Source organism: Lonchura striata, chromosome Z (assembly GCF_050655825.1).
Source record: "Lonchura striata isolate lonStrDom1 chromosome Z, ASM5065582v1, whole genome shotgun sequence".
Lineage (NCBI taxonomy): Eukaryota > Metazoa > Chordata > Aves > Passeriformes > Estrildidae > Lonchura > Lonchura striata.
The window spans coordinates 10,685,844-10,700,881 of NC_140740.1; the positions used below are offsets into that span (position 1 = coordinate 10,685,844).

The window sequence follows — 15,038 nt, forward strand, 5'->3', positions numbered from 1 at the left end:
CACAGCACACAGGTGGAGTCCAACCTAGTGTAAGAGACATGGACATACAGCACAAAAGCAAACACAGAATGCAAAGATGATTGAGAGACTACAGCATCTGTCACATGAGGAGAGGTGGGACTGTTTACAGCCTGAAGACCTGCTTAGGACGGGATAATCAATACATATAAACAAAAGATTGATCAACATGGGATGAAAGCATATCAGGCTTTCCACAGCAGTGTCAACTGACTAAAAAAGAGTCAACAGGGATAAATTGAATCAGAAGAAATTCTACATGTAAAAAAAATATATTTGTTCATTATAAGAGTGGTCAAGTATGGGAAAAGGCTGCCAAGAGGAGCTGTGGCATCTCCATCCATAGCACTACTCAAAACCTGAGTGAATACAGTCATATGAAACCTGATATAGCTGTTAGGGTGAGTTATACTGTTAACTGAGGGTGGAGTTACACTATATGATCTCCGAAGGCTCCCTGCCACCTCACTCTGTGATCCTGTATTAATTTCACAGGCAGAAAGCTGGTTGAGACAGTCAAAGAAAAGACAAAAACCCCTTTTTTTGGTTGAAAAGAAACAAAATTTGAAACCACTGTTTAATTAACATTCTAGTAACTGTTGTGTGTAATAAAAGCTATGTTATATATTAACAGCTTTTATAAATTCTCCAAATTAGATACTACAGCAAATTAACTTCTGAAAGGACTACAGTAAAATAACATTCATAAAATGGTGACTAAAATACATCAACATTGTCTCAATACAAACAACAGTAAACAAGCAGAAAGCAATAAGTATCTCAAGTCAGGATAAAAAGGATGCTTTCAAATCCAACATAAATCCTTAATCTCTTCCATAATGAGATTGGGATTCTTATTACTATAAAATCCATCTCCTTAATTTGAGGTCAGGGTACAACATGCTTGCAGAAGGAATTAAAACCAACTGAATTTAACCAATCTGAATATAAATAATTACTGGAAAACTAAAGACTATAGCATAGAAGTCTGCAACAGAGCTAAGATTTAAAACACTAGCTTTCCCACCTCACTTTAAGTGGACACCTGTAGGCAGGGAAGGCTGACTTGATCTGTTTTCAAATTCCTTTTCTTCACTCCTAGTTTAGGACATGAGTGAGGTTCGGGGAGGACTCTATTAAAGCAAGATGATTTGTAAAGCAATCACTGACACCCTCGAACAGTCACAAAGCAAGAAGGATTGTTTTTATTCTTGATAAAACACTTGACTAGAACCACCGTCAGTACCTGAGCAGATGTAAAGGTGCAGTTTCACCAAGTGTTAACTCAACTGGGAAGGGGTAGAAGGAGGAACCACAAATGACAAATGGGTATGTGCTTCTAAAAGAAAAAGCTATGGCTTCCTGAAAAGATGAAGATGAAGAAGGTAAGCATAACTGCATACCACTTATGCTGATTAACAAATGCATGTTAATGAATCTCACAGAACAAAGCATTTGACTATTCTCAATAATTACTAATGTAATCTTTTAAACATCTGTTAAAGACATAAGAAGTAATACATTTACTGTGACAGGGTTAGTTATATCACCCATTCCAGTCTTCCCTTTTCTCTTCCACCTCACTTCACATTAGCCTGATTTTCAACCCTACAGTCTTTCACTTCAGTTTTTTTTTCAGTCACTAGCTCATATAAGCCAATCTTCTATTCCAGTTTTCTTCCCTTGATCCAGATCCTTGTCAGCCCAGCCCAAGAGTTCACAAGAGTCTGTCCCTCTCCTGCCAGGTCATGGTCCCAATGGTATCTACAAACATATTTCTTTGCACAGACTGAGTGAGCCCCATTTGCTCCTACAGGCAGACCTTCAATGCAACTCTTCCCCTCCTCCCCAGTTCACCTACTTCTCCTTGCATTCTCTTCTAGTCTCTGCACTCCTCTTACTCTCTTCACAGCAGAACAACACCTCAACCTTCAACTGGAAGACTTCACCACCAATATTCAATAACTTGCCAATGTTACAGTCTGTAGACCACAGAAACTTACTGTGGGAAGTATCAGACAGCTTTCTAAGATGGCAACACTGACCAGCATCTAATAGTTTACAAATGTATCATGGACCTACTGCTACTTACATTAATTCACCTCAGTTTCAATAAAGGTGCTTTATTTAAACTGAATCAAAGAGAAAAGGAAATTGAATAGATTCTGAGGTAAAAAATAATTAGAGAGAAATTAGAAACAGAGTGGTAGAAAAATATATACTTACATTATCTTAGCAAATTATACCCACTTTCTTCAATGAAACAAAAGCTCATTCCCCAAGACAAAAGAAAATGCAGTGGAGTTGGTCAGGAGTGAGGAGATTAACTGTTTTTTCATCCATACTACAACATGGGGTATTATTAAATATGAGGGAAGTGGATTTTAAGATGTAAAAAACCCAACCCAACTCAAAATGAATAGTTAAAGACAACTGAAGCAAGGTTTCCAGTGGTAATTTCATTAACTGTTTCATAAATATAGCTCTGTATCTGTTCTATCTGAACTTCCTCTGATTCAGCTTCATTCCTGGTGTCCTATCACTGTTCCCCAGAAAGAGCAGATCTGCATCATCTGCTCCACTTCCTCCTTTGAGGAAGCTGCAGTCTGCAGTGGGGTCACATTCAGCCTTGTCTTTTCCAAGCTGAACCCAATAAGCTCTTTGTTTTCCCAGTATGTAATGAAAAAAAGACAATCTGGACTTTTCAGACCAACAACATGAAGTCTGAAAGTAAACATGACTGTTTTCCATACAGAAGTACATACAGAGAACAAAGTATGAATTAAGCTACTGAATGATACTAAACAATAACAAGAGTATATATGAAGACTGTGAATAATTTATATTGAAAATTAGACTGATATTTTTGAAACAAGCCAGAAAGGATATGCGATAGGCACTAATTTTTGAAATGAGTAATTGTTTTATCATATAGATCAAAGGACATTACTTAGAGGTCTGTAACAGAAAGCAGATGTACAGCTAACAAAACCCCCCATTTTTATTTGTGGATGGAAGAGATAAGAGCAAAACAAAAATCTATAGTTTTGTAGTGGCTCTCTAATGTTAACCTGGTCCTGTGCTTTAAAAAAAAAAAAAAAAAAATTCACAAACCTTAAATTCAGTATAAACATTTCCTCATAATCCCTTTTTGTTCCCAAGTATGAAAGATTAATAATCCCTTTTTTGTTCACGTATGAGGACCTGAGGCATACACAACACAGAAGCAGGCCACTTGCAACATAAGACCATCAGAAGAAAACTTTTCCTTTTGCTCATTTAAGTCTTGATTAACCCTACACACTAGGGACTGTGACACAGAGATAGGCAATTTTACAAAGATAAACTTTTGAGATACCATTGTTTTGTAGGGATTTCTACAGTAAAGAAATGTACTTGTATTTGTACATTAGGACCACAAATGCACAACAGCACAGACTAAAATACTAGGATAGGACTGAAACAACCAAGTGGAACCATAAGATCCAAAAAAAGAATATTGATAACTGAGGAGTGGAACTGGGAGGCAGTGATGGAGTATGAGATCATACCACATTCATGGATCAGCAAATAGGACATGACTCAACATCACCTTCAGCATTCTTTGTCCAAAGGGAAGATGAATGCAGCAAAGATCACGCAACATCATTGCCAGTCAAGAATAAACCAAAATACAAAGTAAGGACTTGGTAAACAGCATCCCTTTCTCCCTTGTCACTGTAAGTAATCATATTGATGAGATAGCCATCTGTCCTGGTCTTCATAAATGTAGGACTGCAAAAGCAAGAGTATGACAGAATGACAAAAATCTATGAGATTTCAAATACAAGTTTATGAAAATTAAATTGTTCAAAAATAGAAGTCAAGTAATAACTATCCAGTTATCCATTGTGAGCTGCTGCACTTTAAACTCTCATCTCATATGGTGACACACTCTGTTTGGCTATTGCAGAACCTTGGTATGTTAAACCACAGCACTTGCCAAGTTACATCTGTTGCCTAAAATGCAGGAACTTCATCACAGCAGCATGAACAGCCAAAGTTATTACTTATTGCAAAACACACTTTGTTCTTTGCACAGAACGGTGGGCTCTGCTGAGTATTTTCACTGTCAATAAAACATTGATGGGTGGTAGGAAAGGAAGAAAAGTCCTTCCTCTACAACACACAGAAAGTGCTTACAGGGCTTGGAGTACTGCTGCAACCGAGCTCTTCCAACTAATGCCTGCTAAGTGTCTTCCTTAGAAACACATTGCCTGACCTTCACCTGTTAAACAAATTGGAAAAGCTTGCTTTCTTCTGGCATCTCTTCATATACAATCTATGTGTATCCTTTCAGAGGCTAGTATTCAATTTCATTCACATTCTCACACAGATTTGAAATAGAATCTCTACCCAGCTTACGTTTCTCAACACCAGTAACAGTAAACCCCAAAATTTCAGATGTATACCTTAAAAACAGTGCTTCAAAAAACAACACTAACCGACACTAATAAATTTGGCTTCCCATATAGACTATATGATTTTTGTCAGAGCTTGTTCTTTGCTCACACGGTCCCAAGTTATATCTCAAAATCCTACTTGATTTTAATTTAGCTTCCAGAATGTTGTCATAACAAAAGTGCTCCACACTTACATTCCCACATACCTTTAACACAAATTCACACTGAAATACTCATTTCGTATAAGTTATAAAGTAACCCATAAAATTTGAGATCTATTGTATCAAATTTTTAAGTTAAAACTTTTACATCTCTGCAGGAAAACACTTTTAGTTGATGCAGCATGCCTTAACAATTTATAAATAACACTCTCTCCTCCTTACCTTGGCCCATTGGAAGAAATTGAATTTGAGCACAGGCAAGATTGACAGAAAATGAAATAGAGTCCTTCACTTATCACAGAGAAATTAAGGGAATTATTCATTAAGGAGTATGTTGTAAATTCTCACTGTCTTTCTGCTGCCCTATGCATTTCAATTTTTCATGTCCTGACTGCCTTAGAAAGGAGATAAAAAGAAAAAGGAGGAGAAAAAGAAGGGGGAAAAGGAGGGAAAGTGTGAAAGGGCAAGAAAAAGGTGAAAAGTGGTGAGGAAAAGCAAAAGAGAGGGGGGAAGCTAAAAAAGTGTGTGGGAGGTGACAGAAGTGGGGGAAGGCGATGAAAAAGGTATTGTGGAAAGAACGAGTAAAAGAGCGGAAAAAGAAAAAAGGTAAAAAGGAGAGAGGAAGAAGAGGACAAGAAAATAAAGGGGGAGGAGAAAAAAAGAGGGGAGTGGGACAGGGAAAAAGGAGGGGAAAAGGGAGGGAAATAGTTGTGCTTTGAAAAACACCTTGCATTAATTTGATTGGTGCAAGCTCTGAAGCATGGAGAAAATGTTTCTCACTAGTTAGAGAACGTCCAGTGTTTCGTTCTTCCACTTTAACATTAGATTGAACTTGGATCCCTTAAGTAGAGACATCTTTTAAGTTATTCAGAATATTTTGACTATACAGACTGTCATACTAGACTAAGCTGGTAAACCAGTTTAGCAGCAATTTGCTGAGATCAGCCAGCACTATATCTTGTTCTCAAGATGCAAGACAACTAACATAATAACCTATTAGTACTGAACAGAATATGGCAAATATAGTACAGCCTACTCTTTGAAGTATTTAATCCTAATTGTTAGCAATTGTTTTAACAGTATACTCTAGAAATACTTTTTCTAGCTTGTTTGGCTTCATTTGTGATACGTTCCAAAACTCTGTTTGCAGTAGTTGTAACTTTGGATAGTGCTACTATAAACACCCCAGGAGATTTATTCATCTTGATTATCACAAGCAGTGGTCAGATACAGTTAAATGGAAACCTGGCAAGTTATGAAATCCTTTTAAAGTACAGTCTTAACTGCATTGTGCATGCCATCATTTTTGAGTGTGCATCATGAATATTTCTGTCAAGCTATAAGATGAGAACTTCAGAACAAATCCCAATCTCTTGGCACCTTTTGAGCCACTACATGTAAAACAGAAGCAATATGATAAGAATTATCTTCAATAAGTATGCATTTTACAACAGAGTTCCTTTGGATTCACCTCTAAGGAATCAAGACAAAACATGCCCTCTGGCCATTTTAGGGTATCAGACACATGCAGGGAAATAACCTCCACAACAAGCAGATTCAATCCTATCATGTTTTATTTGACACTTGGGAGCCCTCAGACTCTTCCACTTGACAAGAAAACAGATAAAGCATCAAAATGGTGGGCTTCTATTTTGGACTGGATCTTTGAGATTACTTTAAGCTTGCTTGCACATACACTTGTGCAGACCTCTGCCTCCATATGTCAAAGGAAGTATCACCTTTTGGCTACTTGCTAGCCCATATCTCTGAGATCTCTCATTTTCACCTGTCTCAACAGTGAGATCACCACATCAAAGAAGCTAACTGAGTACCTAAGGCCTAAATTCAACCCATCTTCTGTTTTTTTTCTGCATGCAGTGATCAGCAAACTAGTCAGCTTCAGTCTTCCAGCAAACCTATTTCTTAAAACTAGCTCCTGATTTCAGATTTATAGTACAAGACAGACTCATGATTTCAGGTCTACAGCACAGAACAGAACTATAAATAAGAATCCAAAACACAAGTACTTCAAAATATTAAGTTCAGTTAAAATTTTGGTATTAAACTGCTATTTTCTGAAAGCTATATATTTATTACTGATGTTTTTAATGTGAGAACCCCTGCAAAGACAGAAAAGCAGTGCCCCAAATCAAAAGGAAACAAAACACCTGATTCATATTAAGTGACAGATCACAGAGATTTGTGATGCCAAAAACGCCTGTTGTCTTGTAATCATTGGCATTTCCATACCAAACACTTTTTCTTTAATAAGTAGCTTAAAAATTCTAATTAATGCCAGTGTTTTGGTTTTTTTTTACTCCAATCTATAAGAACAATCATCTGCAAGCATACAGCAGGCAATGTGACAACAGCCAACAGTAAAACCTACCAAACTGCCCATCACAGCACCTCTGTGTTTGCAGTCTTAAGTCAACCGGAGACCTGACCACGGCTTTACCATTGCTAAAGAGCTTTGGGACCCACCTCTTCATATAGCAGATCTCAGAGCAAAACCACGCTCTGGCAAGTGGATAGTTATATGGCACATTCAAATATATGTGCGAATCAATTTCATTGATACACAAAACATATGTATTTTGATAGTAATGACTGAAATTAATTACACGTGTTTTAAAGGAGGAGAATGAGGAGTGAAGCCTCACAAAAAAAAAAAATAAAGTACATATATATAAACAAAAAAAAGCCACTCCCAGGGACTATTGGGAACCATACGCTACTCGAAACAGCTGGAAGTCGAAAGTAACAAAATGACAGCACTCGAACGCTTCCCATGGCTGGACACCCAGAGGTGAAGAAATGACAGCGCCAGCGGGCAGTGCCGGAGTCCGGAGGGGCTCTGCCTGCCCGCATTCAGCCATGTTCCACCGCCGGCCCTTCAGCCGGACCCCAGCGCGGGCGGGAGGCGCCCGGCACCGCCTCCCTCGCCGCCCGCCGCGGGAAACTTCGGCGGCGGCGAGCGCCGGGCCCCGGCCGGCCCGGGCGAGCTCGTCCCTCACGACGGCTCCGCACGGGACACAAAGTCCCGGGGGGAGAGCGGAGGCTCCGCCGCATCCACCCCCTCAGGCGGCGGCGCTCCGCCGGGGACGGGGAGGGCGGATGGGGTACCCCCGCCTCCCAAAGCCGCAGCCGCCGCAGTCCGCAGCCAGCACGGGAAGAGCTGCTGCTGGCACCCGCACGGCCGCGGCCCCGGCGGTGCTGAGCGGCCCGCGGGGGTCCGGGAAGCCGCCCCGAGACACGCCGGGAGGCGCCGCGCCTCGGCACGGCGCGCAAGGGAGCGGCGCCGCCGCCGCACGTGCGCCCGGGCTGCGCCGAGCGCGGCCGCGCGAGCGTCCGGCCGAGGCGCGGCACCGGCACCGCCGCGGGGCTCGGGAGAATCACCGCAACTCCAAGCACCCCCTGCTCCCGCCCCCGCTCCTCCGCTTCCCGCAGCCCCCGTGCCCGGGCGAACGCGGCGGAGGCGGAACTCACGGGAGGAAGGCGCCGCTCCGCCGACTCCCGCCCGCCCTGCGCGGCCGCTGTCAGCGGCGACGCCGACCCCGCGATGAGCCGCCGCGAGCCCCTTCCTGCCCCGCCCCGGGGCCGCCCCCGCGCCCCGCCCCGCCCGCCCCGCCCGCCCCGCGCGGGGGACGCGGCGGCGCTCACGTCAGCCCGGCCGCGGCGCCGCGCGGCGCCGGCGGGGGGCGCTGCGGGCGCCCGCTCCGCTCCGCGCGCCGCGCCGGGGGCGGCGCCCGCTGGGGCTGCGGCGGCCGGCGAGGGGCGGGGGAGGCCGGAGCCCTCAGGGACGGGCTCCGTGTTCTCGGGGCTGGGGCTGGGGTCCGCTTGGTCCGAGACTTGCGAGCCCGCAGAGAGGGACCGCAGCGCCCCCCGGGCAGGAGCGGGCGGGTGTGCGATCAGTCCCGCGGGAGGGAGGCCCTTGGTGCCCGGAGAGGAAAGGCTGCGGCTGCGGGGCCGCCAGCGGCGGTCAGCCAAGGGGGGGAAGGCTGTGCAGAATCCCCGGCGGGTGGTGACCCCAGCTCAGGACAGCGGGGCGACACGGCGTGGGATCCACCGAGGGATGGGTGCTGGGCATGCACAAGGCAGATCCTGCTAAGGAAGGATCCAAGGCCGGCGTGCCGATTGTGCTTGTAAGCTTCTCGAGAGCTTCCATGAGTGAGATGTTTTCAGTGAAATTCATAACATCACATAGCGAGCGGAAACTTGGGCATGTGCTACAACGAGCTGTATCTCAACTACACATACTCATCGCATGGGAGCCCTGTTAAACATCCCTTGCTGAACAGGTTTGTGCAGGAGACCTTGGAGAGGTTTATCTGCATAGGTAAGATGGAAGAATTAGTGCCCAAATCTGTATTGTTTTTCAGGGGTATTGTGATGAAGTATTCGTTTATCAAACAGGACTGTCCTAATGCTCCTTTAAAACATAATATGGTAAAACATAATTCTGCCGTCCTCAGGTTAAAATAATAGCTTTTATTCTGAGTAGATCTACTGTCTTTGTTACAACAACAAATCTGGGTAATTTGGTCTGTGATGGATGTTTCAGTATTTTTAAAAAGGCAAGATGCTATTAGGATGGAGCATTTGCCTCATTCATATAAAATGGAAAATGCAACACAAATTAATTCTTTGAAAGCTTATTAATATTTTTTAAATTAAAGTACATCAGTAGAGTTCTGCCTTAGTCTTAATTGCATGATCCTTTTTCTTTCATTCTTTGATGACAAGAAATACTAAGCTCTTTGAACGGAAATGGCGACTTAATGGCTCCAACTGATTTGCAGAGTCACACCAGCATTTTTCTGTAGAGCCCTTTGTCACACCAACTACATTATTGATCTTGCTCATGAAAATGAATACTGTAAATGCAAAGGCCTGGTCTAAGGATTCCAGGACTTGCCCTGAGCAAAGCATACGGTGCTTTTGTGAAATAACAAATCAATAAACACCTGTTGCTGAGGCAAGAGCAATCCAAAGGCTTGCCCCCACCTTAAGCTCTATGTGGCATTACTGAAGGGTGCAGCTTTGCAGTCTCTCACAGGGAGCTACATTCTGTTGTAAAAGTGTTTCCCATGCTAGCTGCTCTTATGTAAATTCTTTAATTAATGTAAATTAATATATTCTCAAAATAATCCTTACAAAGGAAAGCATGGACGAGAATTTGGAGGACTTCAAAATAAACTTTAGCATGGGAATGTTTCATGAATTCAAAGGTCTCATTTTATGACAATGCTAGGGGCCTACAAAATCAGTCCTTTTTCTGAGTGCAGAATATTTGTCTTACAGGTAATAATAAAAGGAATAAAAGTATTTGGAAAAAATAAAAAGAAAAAGAAAAGTATTGAAAATATATATTATCAACTCTGAAAAGAAACTGTGAGAGACTGACCTTGGGGCCTACTAAGAGGATAGGCTTTAAAGTTTTCTTTCTGAATTTTAAAAGTTTTTTCTTCAAAATTAGAGAAAATTAATTAAAGTCTCATCTTTTTATGACTACCTTTGTATCAAAGACATTAACTTGAACAGAACCTGTCAGATCTACTAGTTTTATTTATGGTGAACATAAGGCAGTCTACCTTTGACTTCATGTTTAATGGCTCTCTATATCATTCTACTGAATTTTCCTAAATCTGCTCATACTGCTTTCATTAGTTCAAGAGCTGTTTTCATATTGCTTCACAAAGGCAATAAAAATTAATACAATAAAATGTGATGTCTACTTTTTTTCTCATCATGAAATCTGAGACTTCGCCTATGGTGTCCTGTCCTTTGAATTTGAAAATATCTAATGTAGAAAAACAAAATAATTTTTAAGCTTTATTCTGTGACTTATGCTGTTACTCCTAGTGTGAAGCACTGGAAAAATTAACAAAGCAAACCCCACATCCTGTAAAGTACTCGATTTCCTGTGACTTCACTGAGTTGAAAAACTATTTCTCATCCTGCATGATTGGATATATACTTTTATAATAGCTTTGCATGGGAAATAAGACTGTGGGGTTTTCTTTAGCTTGCCAATCTTTTCATCTGCATTAGGTCCAAATTCAGAAGGGACTTGAATCTTGAGATTAGGTACATGCTAAAGCAATTAATTTTAGACCTTTGACATAACAGTTACATAAAAAGATACGATTGGTCTGTGGTTGTAATCTCATGATAAAGTACTTGGGCTTCCTTGTATACAGGAATAGACTTAAATTAAATTAATGTCCTAAGCTTTTGCATTGTGGGAAACTTATATTGAAATTTTTCATTATCCATACCCAAATGATGCTAGACCATCACTACCTACCATTTATAGATCTGTGAGAAAATGTTGTTTCAATTTGTACAAAACACTTTTGAGTCATGCAGTCTTCTTGCTTATACTTCTATAACACAATGATATTGTTACTGGCAAGCAACAATAGTAAATATTAAACCATAAAGGTCAGCATCATATATCTTGATTAAGTATTTTAGATAGGTAAATTGATTCCAGGCCCTGAGCTCTTTGCTTTGAGCACAATTTACTCTATTTTTGTACCAGATACTTAATTTCCTTTTACCATTATTTTTTGGTTTTTTGTTTTGTTTTGTTTTTGAGTTATTTAGGAAAAACAAGATACAAACTTTCTCTTTATTCTCTTGCATGTGTGAAAGTACAGACTGCATCATACACTAGAGAGCTGCAGGGAGATTTTACTTTGCAAATGGAGCAGCATGCTGGCAGCAAAAAGGATGAAAGCCTTTGAACAGCTCCTTTGACAGTAGAAATCAGCCCGTTATCTCCTTCAGGCTGCAATTTTATTCATCGCTATTTCCTAGGGGTTTTTTTTAGCACCAAGATAAATTTCAATTTAAAAAAAGAGTCCCAGTGAAAGAGCTACATATTATAAAGATATGTTACACAGCTATCATTGAAGTACTTTATATACTTTGGTATAAAGCACAAATACACAAAACAAATACCTTTATATTGGAGACTTATTTTATCCAGGTGAATGAAAATAGGCAACAAATCCAGTTATGCAAGTTTGCATCCTTAGCAAAACTTCAACTCTCATGCAGTAAATGGTCTCTGCAGACTGCAGATGAGGTAAGCTTTTGGGTCACTGCATGTCTTTCCCATGTGTACAGGATGGTTGTCTCTACCTCTGGTAGGACAGTGCTTAATTAATAAAATAATGTCAGTGTTTTGAAGACAAATTATTCATAACAACCTAGCGTGATGCCATATTTTGCATACCACTGAAAATGGTTTCTAATTGTCTCAGAACAGAAAATGCTTAGTGTTGTATCTCTGTCTTCTATTTGTGTGCTGCTATCCTACATATTCACTATCCTTTGAATCTTCACAGATGAAATGGCTGAACATATGTATACGTGATCACTGGTGCCTCAGTGCAGGTAATCCAGTTGTCATTAATTTGAATGTCATAACTCAGCTGTCCTTGGGAAATTGTCTATATTTCTCTTATGGCTTTTTATGTGTCTTTAAATAATTTTTATTCTTGCCCTTTTGTCTCTGGGATATCTCTGAAGGGTTGTGATTTTTCCTGTACTTACCTTTTATTTATTGTTTTGTTGTGAGAAAAAAATGTCGTATGTCTGTGGTAATAACAAAAGACTTGCAAAAAAAATTGAATTTAATTAGAATTTACGTTCCATCCTTAGATTGTCACCCAAGGATTTGGTGTAGGAAAACAGTGGATTTGCATTCTTTGTTCATACCTTATTGTATTAAGCAGAGACTGAGGGTAGAGCCCTACTAAATTAGGGATTTAGTAGCTCACTACTGAATTCTGACATGTTGTGCAGAAAGACCTGATGACTAAGCTACAGATACAGTCTTTAGTGAGATGCATAATTTCAAAACTTAATCTCTCTTAGTGAAAAAATACTTTTTTTACAGAAACAGAGGTACTAGCAAATGAAAATGTTTTAAGGAAGTCTATCAGTTGTCCTTTTTGCTCTGGAGGGTTTTGCTGATATTATATTACATGCATTTGAGATATACTTCCACTACCCTTTCAAGATTAAACTGCAAAATATTTACAGATTTTAGAAAACTAACCTCAGGTACACTGAAAAGAAGGAAAATTAGGTCATTATTTGTTACAAAACCTTGAAAGAAAAATAGCCATAGTAGGAGATTTAAGAAAATAAAGACAGAAGAGTAGTGATGTCAAATTTTCCCTTGCATGTATTTCCTGACTACATATAACTGTTTGCCTAGAACAAAGCTAAATCTGCTAACAAAGTCTACTGTACAAACAACTGTTGTTGAACTTTTAGAATCCATTTATTCTATGCTAACATTGGTTTTTAAAGGTAACTGCATTCAGAATCACATGAATAGAGGTAATTCTTCAAGCCAGAGGAAATCATGCTGTGACAGGTATATATAAATAAGCAGATTTTATTTTAAAGTATGGAAAAATAAGCACTTGAAAAACTATCAACATTTAGCTGTGATTTATCTATGGTAAATTTACCAGTGTAGTGCCAGGCTTAAACCACTTTTACATGGGTTGAGTCATGCATCCACACCTTTAGAAAATCCAGGTAGCTCAGTTTGTCATGGGATAATAGTCATAGTGGGATCCTTACAAGCTAATTATTAGACACAGTCAATGCAAAATGTTACAAAATTTAATACAAGGATGTAGTTGCAAATGAACATTGAGGGAGATTATATTAGTGCCTGATATTCAGGCACTAATGTGACCAAGACTCTGTGCCACATCAAGCAATGGTGGGATGTGGGATGGAAGCCAGCTGTCACATTGCTTCGCTCAGTGAAATGATCACCCATTCAGAATAAATGAAAATGAAGTTACAACACCAATAAGAGAGGTAGTGAAAGAAATTAAATGGATCTATTTAAATACTTACTTAATACTTTTAGTTTATTATTAGGAGCAGTTACCTACTAACTGAGCTTTGTAAGAGCAGTGTAAAGAAGATAAATTTTTGCCCCCATTTTCTGCTATGTCCCACAGAATATATGAAGTCTTCATTTCTCTAAAACTGAAAATAATGTGGATATAGAATGAATTTAACAATCTGCCAAACTCACTATACTATTGCACTTTTATTGGACTATCAGTCAAAAATAACCTGAATTTTAAGAAAGTAAGGTTTTAGTTGTTAATGGAATTTTTGTTATTTTTCACTGGCTGTCATTCTTCCTACATTTCTTAAGTCCCTGAACCTCAAGACAGGGACTGGATGAACAATGTTTCATCTTAAGGGAAGGTCAAGTTAGGGACCACCTAAGGAAGCTATACAAGTGTATAGCTATACCTAAGGAATATATACAAGTGTATGAGAAGAAAAAAGTTGCATCCCAAGGTCCTGAGGAAACAGGAAGATATAATTACTAAGCCACTCACTCCACCTTGTATTTGAAAAGTCATGGCAGAGAGGTGAAGCACCCAGTGACTGAAGAAAAAGGTGTAATACTCCCATTTCTAACAAGGGTAAAAAAGATGAATACTGGAGAATACTGACCAGTTGTCCTCACTTTATTAACCAGAAAGATAAAGAACAGATTCTCCTGTAAATGATGTTGAACTGAGTGGAATACAGGGAGGTGATGAGGGACAGTTACCATGGCTTCACCAAGAGCAGAATGCACTGGCCACCCAGTGGCTTTTCATGATGGAGGAACTACATAAGTGGACAAGAGAAGAGATACTGATGTGTCTACCTGAGCTACCATAAGTACTTTGATATGACCCTTCACGATATTCCCTAAATCAGAGAGACAAAGAAAGGCCTTTTTATGAAGGCCTGTTGTGGCAGGGCAAGGGACAATTGTTATAAATTCTATAAGTATGCATATAGATTGGGCAATGTTGTGGTTTGACACTGGCCCAACACCAGTCACCCATGAGAGTTGCTCACTCACACTCCCCTGCTACTGGGCAGAGGAGGGAAAAGGAAAAAATATTAATGAATACTTCAGGAGTGAGGTAAGGACTGGGAAAAAAGACTGCAAAGGCAAACCATGTTCAACTTAAGTTGCAAAGTGAATTTATTACTAGCTGAGTCAGAGGAGGATAATGAGAAGTAAAACAAGCCCTTAAAACACCTTTTGCCCCCAGCCCCATCCTCATTCCCACCAACAGAGAGACAGGGTGGGAGGTTTTTGGTCTGTTCACTGAGATTTTCTTCTGCTGCTTTGGGAGAGGAATCCTTCCCCTGTGACTCCGTGGGGTCGCTCCCACGGGAGACAGCTCTCCATCCAGTGTGGGTCCACTCTCACCAGAAGCAGCCAAACCCCACCTGCTGCAGCATGAGCTGCCCCCACGGGCAGACAGCCCTCCCAAAACTGCTGTGGCACGGGTCTCTCTCTTGCCACGGGTGCAGCCCTCCAAGGACAGGCTGCTCCAGCCCAGGAGCAAGGGCCCTC

The 15,038-nt window shown here is 40.7% G+C and overlaps 1 protein-coding gene across 19 annotated transcripts in view; it reads right to left on the reverse strand.

Moving 5' to 3' along the window:
- The window catches only part of PAM (peptidylglycine alpha-amidating monooxygenase), a 121,069-nt gene extending 112,867 nt beyond the window's left edge, over positions 1 to 8,202 (reverse strand). For 18 of the 19 annotated variants that reach the window (XM_085566889.1, XM_085566888.1, XM_085566886.1 and 15 more), the window contains exon 1: positions 8,111 to 8,202. The gene's annotated coding sequence lies outside the window, so the exon portion shown is untranslated. Of the gene's footprint in view, positions 1 to 3,610; positions 3,793 to 8,110 lie in introns of those variants that run through there. The other variant, XM_085566879.1, reaches the window with a different exon arrangement.
- Positions 8,203 to 15,038: the final 6,836 nt, after the last annotated feature.